This window comes from Haematobia irritans, chromosome 1 (assembly GCF_050003625.1).
Source record: "Haematobia irritans isolate KBUSLIRL chromosome 1, ASM5000362v1, whole genome shotgun sequence".
NCBI classification, from domain to species: domain Eukaryota; kingdom Metazoa; phylum Arthropoda; class Insecta; order Diptera; family Muscidae; genus Haematobia; species Haematobia irritans.
Window position 1 is genome coordinate 172497127 of NC_134397.1, and position 12444 is coordinate 172509570.

Below are 12444 nucleotides of genomic sequence, written 5' to 3' on the forward strand. Positions count from 1 at the left end.
AGCCTCTTGGAGGATTTAATTTCATATGATCCGTTTGGAATTTCGTACGTGATTCTAACAACCATGCAAAAAATCCTATATATCGGTCCATAATTATATATAGCACCCATATAAACCGATCCTCAGATTTAACATTGGAAGCCTTATGTAGGATCCGTTTGAAATTTTGCCTTCTGCCCCCAATATGAGGACACCTGTTTAAAGTCAAACAACTATGTATATTTCTTCAAATTTCCAATTGTTTTAAATTTCTCTCAACTATTTCTTTTACGACTTAATCATCGTCTGATAACAGCGGACTTATTTCAGGGCACGTACCGAAATTTTCATTTGAAATGCCAGACTTCAATCCAATGTTTTACCAATATTATATATTTACACTGAAATAAAAAATATTCCAACTGAATAAACACAACCTGGGTTTGTTTACGCTAGGAGACGAGTACAGTAAACGAATACAACTATTATATTCCCAAAAAAATTAATTATTTTTATTTACAAATATTTGAGCACGTACATTTGGAAAGCATGATGCATCAACTCTAAGCTGTATAGCTTCCTTATGCTGCGTGTACGACATTGATTACAAGCTGACCAGTTTCAAGAGTTATCTCAGTGGCTGCCCGCCACTGAAGGCTAGAAGTAGAAAATCCACTACTAACCAACCACTGCCAAATGTTATGGAAAAACGGTAACTGTGAACATATTTTGTAACCGGTTACCGGTAAAAATGCCAATTTTTTCAATACAACATTTTTCGTTGTTAAAACATGGTCTGGTTTTCACTGTCAAGGTGAGTCTACACTGTAATAATGGCAGCAGGTTTACAATTCACAAAAAAAAAATACATAAGATAAGTGCACCTACTAAAGTGGCAGTTTTATGGTATTGGTGATGACCGCACTCATCGTGTACCATATCATTTGTCCAATTAATGGACATGAAGACTCATCTATTATTAACAATGGAAACACATTGATGTTTGGATTTAAACAAGAAAAAAAAACAAACATTGTAAAATAACATCGTACATTGAGAAAGTGTTAATGTTCACAAAGAAAATATGTAATGGTTGTGGTAACTTTATTGTCCAAGTATATCTACGGTTATGAAAAAATTGTATAGTAGATAAATGCATCAATGTACAATATGACAATTTGGATTTATTTGAAAATCATAATTATATTAAACGATAATTAATGCGTAACAGTTAACAGTGGTCAACACAAAAAAAATGTGAATGTGTTCTTCGGTCTCCAAATGCGCCTTGTGTTTTCTTTGAATTCGCTCGTCTGACAGCTGGCAGATTTATTCCAGTGACAGTTCAGTTTATTGTTAACAAGCTCGCAAAAGCATTTTGATCTATGGCATTCAGAAATAAAGCTATTGGTGATAGAATTCCAGCGTTATAGTGTGATTGCTTTATGTTGGGCGGGAAAATTTCAAGTGGCTATCGTTAAATCCCTCCAGCATTCTATAGAAAATTTTGTCAAAAATTTTATTTCTATAGAAAATTTAGTCAAAAATTTATTTCCATAGAAAATTTTGTCAAAATTCTAAAAAAAAAATTCAAAAAATTTTGTGAAAATTTCATTTCCATAGAAAATTTTGTCAAAATTTCATTTCTAAAGAAAATTTTGTCAGAATTCTATCAATATTTTATTTCTAGAGGAAACTTGTGAACTTAGTTTTGCAAAATCTACCAAAACATCAAGAATTCTAGAAATTTTCGTCAAAATTTTATTTCTATAGAAAATTTTGTCAAAATTTTATTTCCATTGAAAGTTTTGTCAGAATTTTATTTCCATAGAAAATTTTGTCAAAATTTTATTTTTATAGAAAATTTTGTGAAATTTTTTTTCTATAGAAAATTTTGTCAAAATTTTATTTCTATAGAAAAGTTTGTCAAAATTTTATTTCTATAGAAAATTGTGTCAAAATTTTATTTCTATGGAAAGTTTTGTCAAAACTTTGTTTCTATAGAAATTTTTTTTATTTCTATTGAAAAAAATATATAGAAAATTTTGTCAAAATTTTATTTCTATTGAAAGTTTTGTCAGAATTTTATTTCCATAGAAAATTTTGTCAAAATTTTATTTTTATAGAAAATTTTGTCAGAATTTTATTTCCATAGAAAATTTTGTCAAAATTTTATTTCTATAGAATATTTTGTCAACATTTTATTTCTATAGAAAACATTGTCAAAATTTTATTTCCATAGAAAACTTTGTCAAAATTTTATTTCCATAGAAAACTTTGTCAAAATTTTTTTTCCATAGAAAATTTTGTCAAAATTTTATTTCCATAGAAAATTTTGTCAAAATTTTATTTTTATAGAAAATTTTGTCAACATTTTTTTTCTATAGAAAATTTTGTCAAAATTTTATTTCTATAGAAAATTTTGTCAAAATTTTATTTCTATAGAAAAGTTTGTTAAAATTTTATTTCTATAGAAAATTGTGTCAAAATTTTATTTCTATGGAAAGTTTTGTCAAAATTTTATTTCTATAGAAAATTTTTTTATTTCTATTGAAAATTCTATCAAAACTTTATTTCCAGAGGAAATTTGTGAAGTTAGTTTTGCAAAGTCTACCAAAACATCCACAATTCTAGAAAATTTTGTCAAAATTTTATTTCTATAGAAAATTTTGTCAAAATTTTACTTCTAATGAAAATTTTGTCAAAATTTTATTTCTATAGAATATTTTGTCAAAATATTATTTCTATAGAATATTTTGTCAAAAAAAAAGAAAATTTTGTCAAAATTTTATTTCTATAAAAAATTTTCCCAAAATTTTATTTCTATAGAAAATTTTCTCAAAATTTTATTTCTATAGAAAATTTTCTCAAAATTTTATTTCTGTAGAAAATTTTATTTCTATGGAAAATTCTGTCAAAATTGTATTTCTATAAAAATGGTTATTTCTATAGAAAATTTTATTTCTATAGAAAATTCTGCCAAAATTTTATTCCTAGAGAAAATTTGTGAAGTACCTTTTAGTTTTGCAAAATCTACCAAAACATCAAGAATTCTACCAATCTACCAAACAGTAAACAATCTACCATTTTTGGTAGAATTCTACCAACTATGGTAAACCGTGGTCGCAATAGCAGAAAACTTGCTCGTGAGCTGAACATATCGCATGAACACATATTGAAAAATAATTTCATGGACTAAAGGCATTGAAATTCCAAATAAGTTTAAGAGCTCACCTATGGACACATAAAACATAAACCCACGGAGTTTGGTTGGCTTGCTCGAAAGTATCCAGTTATCTAATTTGCTTTTCTCCGATGAGAATCAATTCAAATTGAGTAGTTTGTGCATCAAAAGCAAAATGTTATTATTGGATGGGGAACATGTAACATGTTTGTCGCAACCATATTTTTTCCTCAGAAATTATGTATTTGATTTCGTTTCCATTTATAATTTTGGCAGGAGAACAACATTTTCGTCTAAACTTAAAATTTTTCTCTTGAAACATGTTTGGGGTAATCGCATCCCTTCTCTGCGTGTGAACAGTGAAAACCCTGACAGTGAGAACCAACAAGTTCGGGTTTACCTGCCAAAGTGGTCAACTGAAAATTTACACCTTCGATTTGCCACCAGAACTCAAGCGCCGCCAATGGTTAATGTTACAAATGACAATAAGTCGAATAATTTCTTGCACTTAAAAGAGATGTTTTTGATTCCTCTAAAACTCAAACAAAAAATGCTTCTTATAAATTAAGAATCTGATCTAGTCTTCATACACAGAAAAAAATTTCACGAAAATTTTTCCAATTAAAATCTTAATTGAGATTTAAAAAATATTCAATTAAAAATTTAATTGATTCAACAAATTTTTTAATTGAAATAAAAATCAATCACACAAATTAATAGTATCAATTAAATATTTAATTGGATCAATTAATTTTTTAATTGACTGTCAATTAATTTTTTAATTGATACTATCAATTCTGTGATTGAAGACATTTCAATTAAAAAATTAATTGGATCAATTAATTTCGTGATTGAATCAGAAAATTTTTTTTTTGTGTGTAGGTAAAATCTTTACATTTATCTGTGGGAAGCGTACTGGTTGAACTGATCTGCTTGGGAAAATATCTGTCATCAAACCCCCCTCAAGGGAAACTATTATATTTGATTCATGGTGTTGTGTATTTAAGATTCGGCCCGGCCGAACTTACTACCTTATATACCTACTACATAATTGAATTTTAACCCTTAAATGCACAAGATCACCGATTCCTTCGAAAAAAAATGTAAATAATTGCAAAATGGTAAAAAAACATTTAAAAAAAATGTGGTATTTTTTCAAAAAAAAAAAAACATTATGTGTGTTTTTGAAAAAAAAAATGCTGGTTGTATCTTGAAAAATACAGTGCGCATTTAACTTATTTTTTATTTACACATAAATAATTTGATTTAAGTAGAGAATAGAGATATTTTTACAATTTTTTATTTTTGAATTTTTTGAACTTTTGGTAAAAAAAATTGATTTTAAATTTTCACTGCAGTTTACTCAGAAGTACTTCAAATTTTCCGGAAAAACATATTTTTTAAAATAGGGTTATGATGTTTTAAATGTAGTAAACTTCATTTCATGGAATTCGATTAAAATTTAAAGACGTAAGAATTTTTTCTGGTTGTATCTTAAAAGATACAGTGCGCATTTAAGGGTTAAAGAATGTAGAAATGGAGAATTCGACTTTAAATTGAAAGGGTAATGTTACGTAGCTCTTTTTATGTTGATGACTTATCAAAAACGTAAAAAGTAGATTTCTCAATAAGTATATTATTAATCGCAAAATCCCTAATTCTAATTCCTAAAAGTAGTATTTTCGTTAATTTGTGTCATCGCAATATAAGAAACGAGTACATATCGTATTATATAAATAGTGATACATTATGAAAATTGAAGGGACAAATGTACAGCCTTAACTATTTTATTATTAGGTATGAACAATCTATTAAAACTTATTGTCATATTCAACAATGTCACAGCTTAAGTCGAAATTTAAAGCTAAGTCTCAAATAAGCTGATAACACAAAGCATTCGATTGAGCATCTGTAAGCGTGACCAATCATTGAGACTTACTACAACCATTTAACAGATATGCCAGATTTATCAAATTTGTATGCGAAAAATAGCAAATAGTTGTTTTTCCTTTTGTCTTTTTATTACTCTAAAGGTACAAAAAAAAATAAATTAACTGTTTTATGGGAAAAATGAACTATGTCATGCGAAATTTGAACTAAGTTGTAATCCAAATAATTTTGAATTTTCATTGGGCTAGATTAAATATTGCAATTAAATAGTGCAATTCGTAAATTCTTCATTAGAAAAACGAAACTTGAATTGATTTTCGTAAATTTTGCGAAAAATTTTTTAAAAGTACGAAATTTTACATACAACTATGAATAAAAAATACGTAACATTTCGTTTTATGAAAAGTTTCCTTGGTTGTAAAACAATGAAAAATTTCGTTATTTTAGCGCCACAGGAAATAATTCCGTCAGAAAATTTTGAAGTTTAGATGTTGTCATCAATGAAACATTCATAAGATTTACATCTTAATGGGGTCAGAATGCGCTTTTTTACTAACCGATCATCGTTATATTTTGAACAATGTAATCACCATCATTCAATTGTTCAACATTTCATCGAAATCGGTTAAAGTGGCAGGATGATTTAGTTTCAGGTTCACTTAGACTATTCAGTTCATTGTGATGGTGGTTTAGGATATGATAAAGTCGCCGCCCGACTTTCTACTTTACTTTGTTGTTTTTATACCCTCCACCATATTAACTTTGCCATTCCGTTTGTGACACATCGAAATATTGCTCTAAGACCCCATAAAGTATATCTATTCTGAGTCGTGGTGAAATTCCGAGTCGATCTATGCATGTCCGACCGTTAGTCCGTCCGTACGTCTTTTGAAATCACGCTAACTTCCGAACGAAACAATCTATCGACTTGAAACTTGGTATAAGTAATTGTTATTGGTGGGAGCCACCGTGGTGCAATGGTTAGCATGCCCGCCTTGCATACACAAGGTCGTGGGTTCGATTCCTGCTTCGACCGAACACCAAAAAGTTTTTCAGCGGTGGATTATCCCACCTCAGTATGTTAATGCTGGTGACATTTCTGAGTGGTTTCACTGCAATGTGGAACGCCGTTCGGACTCGGCTATAAAAAGGAGGTCCCTTGTCATTGAGCTTAACATGGAATCGGGCAGCACTCAGTGATAACAGAGAAGTTGACCAATGTGGTATCAGAATGGACTGAATAGTCTAAGTGAGGCTGATACATCGGGCTGCCACCTAACCAACCCTAACCATTGTTATTGATATAGGTCGGATGGTATTGCAAATGGGCCATATTGGACACTTTTACGTATAGCCCCCATATAAACCGACCACCAGATTTGGTTTGCGGTGCTTCTTAGAGACGCAAATTTAATCCGATCAGTTTGAAATTTGGTACGTAGTCTTTGATAACCATGTAAAAATTGGTCTATATCGGTTCATAATTATATGTTATATAGCCCCCATATAAACCGATCTCCACATTTTAGCTCCGGAGCTTCTTTGAGGAGCAAAATTCATCCGATGCGGTTGAAAATTGGTACGTGGTGTTAGTATATGGTCTCTAATAATCATGCAAATCCCAGATTCGGTATTGGATCTGTTGGAGAAGCAAATTTCATCCGATCCGGCTGAAATTTGGTACATGATGTTGGTATATGGTCTCTAACAACCATGCAAAAATTGGTCCACATCGGCTCATAATTATATATAGCCCCCATATAAACCGATCCCCAGATTTGCCATGCGGAGCCTCTAAGAGAAGCAAATTTCATCCGATCCGGTTGAAATTTGGTACATGGTGTTAGTATATGATCGTTAACAACCATGCCAGAATTGGTCCATATCGGTTGATAATTATATATAGCCCCCATATAAACTCCGGAGCCTCTTGGAGGAACAAAATTCATCCGATCCTGTTCAAATTTGGAACGTGGTGTTAGTATATGGCCGCTAACAACCATTGTTCAAACTGAATTATATACGTATTTAATGGGTCTTTTTTAATTTAACAGGTTGGCTGATAAGTCCCCGGTCTAACAAAGAAAAACACATTTTTTGTCAAAATTCGTTTTTATTATTCAACATAGTTCCCTTCAAGAGCGATACAACGATTATAACGACCTTCCAATTTTTTGATACCATTTTGGTAGTACTCCTTCGGTTTTGCAAAATAGGCCTCAGATTCGGCGACCACCTCTTCATTGCAGCCAAATTTTTTCCCTGCGAGCATCCTTTTGAGGTCTGAGAACAAGAAAAAGTCGCTGGGGGCCAGTTCTGGAGAATACGGTGGGTGGGGAAGCAATTCGAAGCCCAATTCATGAATTTTTTCCATCGTTCTCATTGACTTGTGGCACGGTGCGTTGTCTTGGTGGAACAACACTTTTTTTCTTCATATGTGGACGTTGTGCAGCGATTTCGACCTTCAAACGCTCCAATAACGCCATATAATAGTCACTGTTGATGGTTTTTCCTTTCTCAAGATAATCGATAAAAATTATTACATGCGCATCCCAAAAAACAGAGGCCAGCGGACTTTTGAGTCTTTCCACGGTTCGGAGACGGTTCACCGGTCGCTGTCCACTCAGCCGTCTGTCGATTGGACTCAAGAGTGTAGCGATGGAGCCATGTTTCATCCATTGTCACATATCGACGGAAAAACTCGGGTGTATTACGAGTTAACAGCTGCAAACACCGCTCAGAATCATCAACACGTTGTTGTTTTTGGTCAAATGTGAGCTCGTGCGGCACCCATTTTGCACAGAGCTTCCGCATATCCAAATATTGATGAAAGATATGACCAACACGTTCCTTTGATATCTTTAAGGTCTCTGCAATCTCGATCAACTTCATTTTACGGTCATTCAAAATCATTTTGTGGATTTTTTTTTGATGTTTTCATCGGTAACCACCTCTTTCGGGCGTCCACTGCGTTCGCCGTCCTCCGTGCTCATTTCTCCACGTTTGAATTTTGCATATCAATCAATTATTGTTGATTTCCCTAGGGCAGAGTCCGGAAACTCATTATAAAGCCAAGTTTTTGCTTCCTCCGTATTTTTTCCCTTCAGAAAACAGTATTTTATCAAAACACGAAATTCCTTTCTTCCATTTTTTTCACAATAACAAAAGTTGCTTCACAAAAGACGCTCTATCTCACAAACTAATTGACTTACAGACGTCAAATTTTGACACGAATCATTTGAAGGTTGGTACTATATAAAAATAATATGCATTTAATACTAGCGACGCCATCTAAGTGTCAGACCGGGGACTTATCAGCCAACCTGTTAATATATACCACGTATGGACTTAGGTTAGGTTATGTGGCAGCCCGATGTATCAGGCTCACTTAGACTATTCAGTCCATTGTGATACCACATTGGTAAACTTCTCTCTTATCACTGAGTACTGCCCGATTCCATGTTAAGCTCAATGATAAGGGACCTCCTTTTTATAGCCGAGTCCGAACGGCGTTCTACATTGCAGTGAAACCACTTAGAGAAGCTTTGAAACCCTCAGAAATGTCACCAGCATTACTGAAGTGGGATAATCCACCGCTGAAAAACTTTTTGGTGTTCGGTCGTAGCAGGAATCGAACCCACGACCTTGTGTATGCAAGGCGGGCATGCTAACCATTGCACCACGGTGGCTCCGTATGGACTTACTTACAATTTAGAAGACGGTGTTAGGAGGTTGTAAGATACCTTGCCATCGGCAAGCGTTACCGCAACCCAAGTAATTCGATTGTGGATGGCAGTGTTTGGAAGAAGTTTGTACGCAATCCATGGTGGAGGGTACATAAGCCTCGGCCTGGCCGAACTTACGGCCGACATTTTTATCGATATCAATTCTATTTTGCAACATTTTAAAGTCTATGTTTAAATACTTTTCACGACAATATTTATGGAGTAGCACTATATTGGCGCAGGAAAACTTGTTCATGAATTCATTTTTCCGATTTTTCTAGTGCAGGTTTTGCATGCATCTGGTAGCACTGTCTTTTATAGTACACTGTAATAAAAATATGATATACTACACCGTAATTTATACATTTGCGTGGTGATTATAACAAAGCGACAAAAAGAACATTGATCCAAATACATTGCACAGTTTGTTTACTATATATTAGGATGGAACGAATAAGATATATGAATTTTATATATTGTATTTAATAAAACTAGTGGACAAAGCAGTAATATAAACTGGCAAAGCAACAAAAGCATTTGCGTCTAAGCAAGTGCGTTAAAGTGAATCCACCATGAAAAAAAAATATTATTTTTTAAGTTAACTAAAACATTTTACTAAGTGCAACATGACACGAATAAATTAATACTTTTGGTAAAAAAAAAAGCATTAAAGAAAGTATATAATAATATTTTTTTCTGTTATTTATATATATATTTCCTATTGATTCCGAGCCAAGGTTTTGGCTTCTTCAAAATAAAGACATGTTTTAGAGTTTCACCTAACGTTAAGTCTTACACTCAAAAAACAATTTACTTGGATCCAAAGATTTTGACCTTCCCTTAAGGATTTTGGTGTTGATTCCGAGCCAAAGATGCGGCTTCTGTAAAATAAAGAAATTTTTAGCGAACCAATAAAATTAAAATTAGGATACATATCTCATTTATCAAATTTTAATTTTCTTTAAACCGAAAACGCTAAATCCTCAAAATAAGTCTTAGCCTATATTTGAAGCGATTTTATCTTTAATCTTAAGATTCAATATTTCACTAAATTTAAGGACAATTTCTTTAAATCAAAAATGTGTTTCTTTACTTTATGGAAAATTTGCCTTAGTTCAAAGACGTGTGACATTAACGGAGGGACTCAAATTAACAAAATTTGTGTCCTAAATTTAATGAAAAAAATTTTTGAAGAATAGACTATAAGCTTTATTTTAATTAAAATTGCATTATTTTAAAGAAATTTGTCCTTAATATTATGTAAACTTCGCATCCTAAAATTTAGGTTGCGTAATCTTTAATATCACGTAAATATTTTTTTCAGTGTTGGATCAATAAAATTAGATTTAGGATACAGATCTCATATATCGAATTTCCATTCTATTTTTGCGATATATTAAACAAGCGATCCAAATCCAAATTAAAACAAATACCTTAAAATAAAAAAAGTTTTCTTAATTCTAAAAAACAAAAACTTTAAAGCAAAGATGCAAAATTAAAAAAAAAGTCTCAGCCTACATTTGAAGTGTTTTTATCTTTAATCCTAAAATCCAATATCTCATTTAATTTAAAAGAAGGACGCCGTAAGTTCGGCCGAATCTTATGTACCCTCCACCATGGATTGCGTAGAAACTTCTACTGAAGTCTGTCATCCACAATCGAATTACTTGGGTTGCGGTAACACTTGCCGATGGCAAGGTATATTAAAACTTCCTAACACCGTAATATATACCACATAGTCCATACGTGGTATATATTAAACTAAAAAGGCCGATTAAATACGTATATAATTAAGTTTAAAGTTTCTATAGAAATAAAATTTTGACAACTTTTTCTATAGAAGTAAAATTTGGAAAAAAAATTTTCTATAGAAATAAAATTTGGAAAAAATTTTCTATAGAAATAAAATTTTGACAACATTTTCTATAGAAATAAAATTTTGACAAATTTTTCTATAGAAATAAAATTTTGACAAATTTTTCTATAGAAATAAAATTTTGACAAATTTTTCTATAGAAATACCATTTTGACAATGTTTTCTATAAAAATAAAATCTTGGTAGATTATTTTTGGCTCGAGTGGCAACCATTATTATGAACCGATACGGACCAATTATGGATGGTTATAAGCGGCCTTATACTAACACCACGTTGCAAATTTCAACCGGATCGGATGAATTTTGCTCCTCCAAGAGACTCCGGAGATCAAATCTGGGGAACGGTTTATATGGGGGGCTATATATAATTATGGACCGATATGGACCAATTCTTGCGTGTTTGTTAGAGACCACATTCTAACACCATGTTCCAAATTTCAAACGGATCGGATGGATTAAGCTCCTCCAAGAGGCTCCGGAGGACAAATCTGGGGATCGATTTATATGGAGCTATATATAATTATGGACCGATATGGACCAATTTTTGCATGGTTGTTAGAGACCATATACCAACACCATGTACCAAATTTCAGCCAGATCGGATGAAATTTGCTTCTCTTAGAGGCTTCGCAAGCCAAATCGGGGGATCGGTTTATATGGGGGTTATATATAATTATGGACCGTTGTGGACCACTTTTTGCACGGTTGTTAGAGACCATAAAGGGTGATACGGTAAAAATTTGGTCAATATAAACTTGACGTATTTCTTTCAATTTTGCATTTAAAAAACCTGAACACCCCTCATTTTGAAGGTGTGTGTGTGTAGAATGTTGCTCCTATTTTGATTTTGGAATTCACTCTTCAGTTGTCAAAATGCCGTGCAAGCAAGAAGAGCAGCTACTCGCACGCAAAGCTGGCAAAATCGCTAAAAGTTGTCAAATCAACCGTTACAAATGTAATTAAAGTGTTTGGGGAACGTTTGTCGACAGCCAGGAAGTCTGGATCGGGGGGAAATCGAAAACCGGAAGCCGCTGAGACGACAAAGAGAGTTGCCGGTAGTTTCAAGCGAAACCCTAACCTCTCTCTCCGAGATGCCGCAAATAAGCTGGGTGTATCGTCTACAACCGTGCATCGAGCCAAAAAACGAGCCCGACTATCGACTTACAAGAAGGTAGTGACTTCAAATCGCGATGATAAACAAAATACGACGGCCAAAGCGCGATCCCGGAGGCTGTACACGACGATGCTGACGAAGTTTGACTGCGTGGTAATGGACGACGAAACCTACGTCAAAGCCGACTACAAGCAGCTTCCGGGACAGGAGTTTTATACGGCAAAAGAAAGGGGAAAGGTAGCAGATATTTTCAAGCACATAAAACTGTCAAAGTTCGCAAAGAAATATCTGGTTTGGCAAGCCATCTGTACCTGTGGCTTGAAAAGCAGCATTTTCATAGCTTCCGGGACTGTCAACCAAGAAATTTACGTGAAAGAGTGTTTGAATAAACGTCTGCTGCCTTTCCTGAAGAAACACGGTTGTTCCGTACTGTTTGGGCCGGATTTGGCATCTTGCCATTACGGTAAAAAGGCCATGGAGTGGTACGCCGCCAACAACGTGCAGGTGGTTCCCAAGGACAAGAACCCTCCCAACACGCCAGAGCTCCGCCCAATTGAGAAATACTGGGCTATTGTCAAGCGGAACCTAAAGAAGACCAAAAAAACTGCTAAGGACGAGCAGCAGTTCAAGGCAAACTGGCTTTCTGCGGCGAAGAAGGTGGACAAGGTGACTGTAC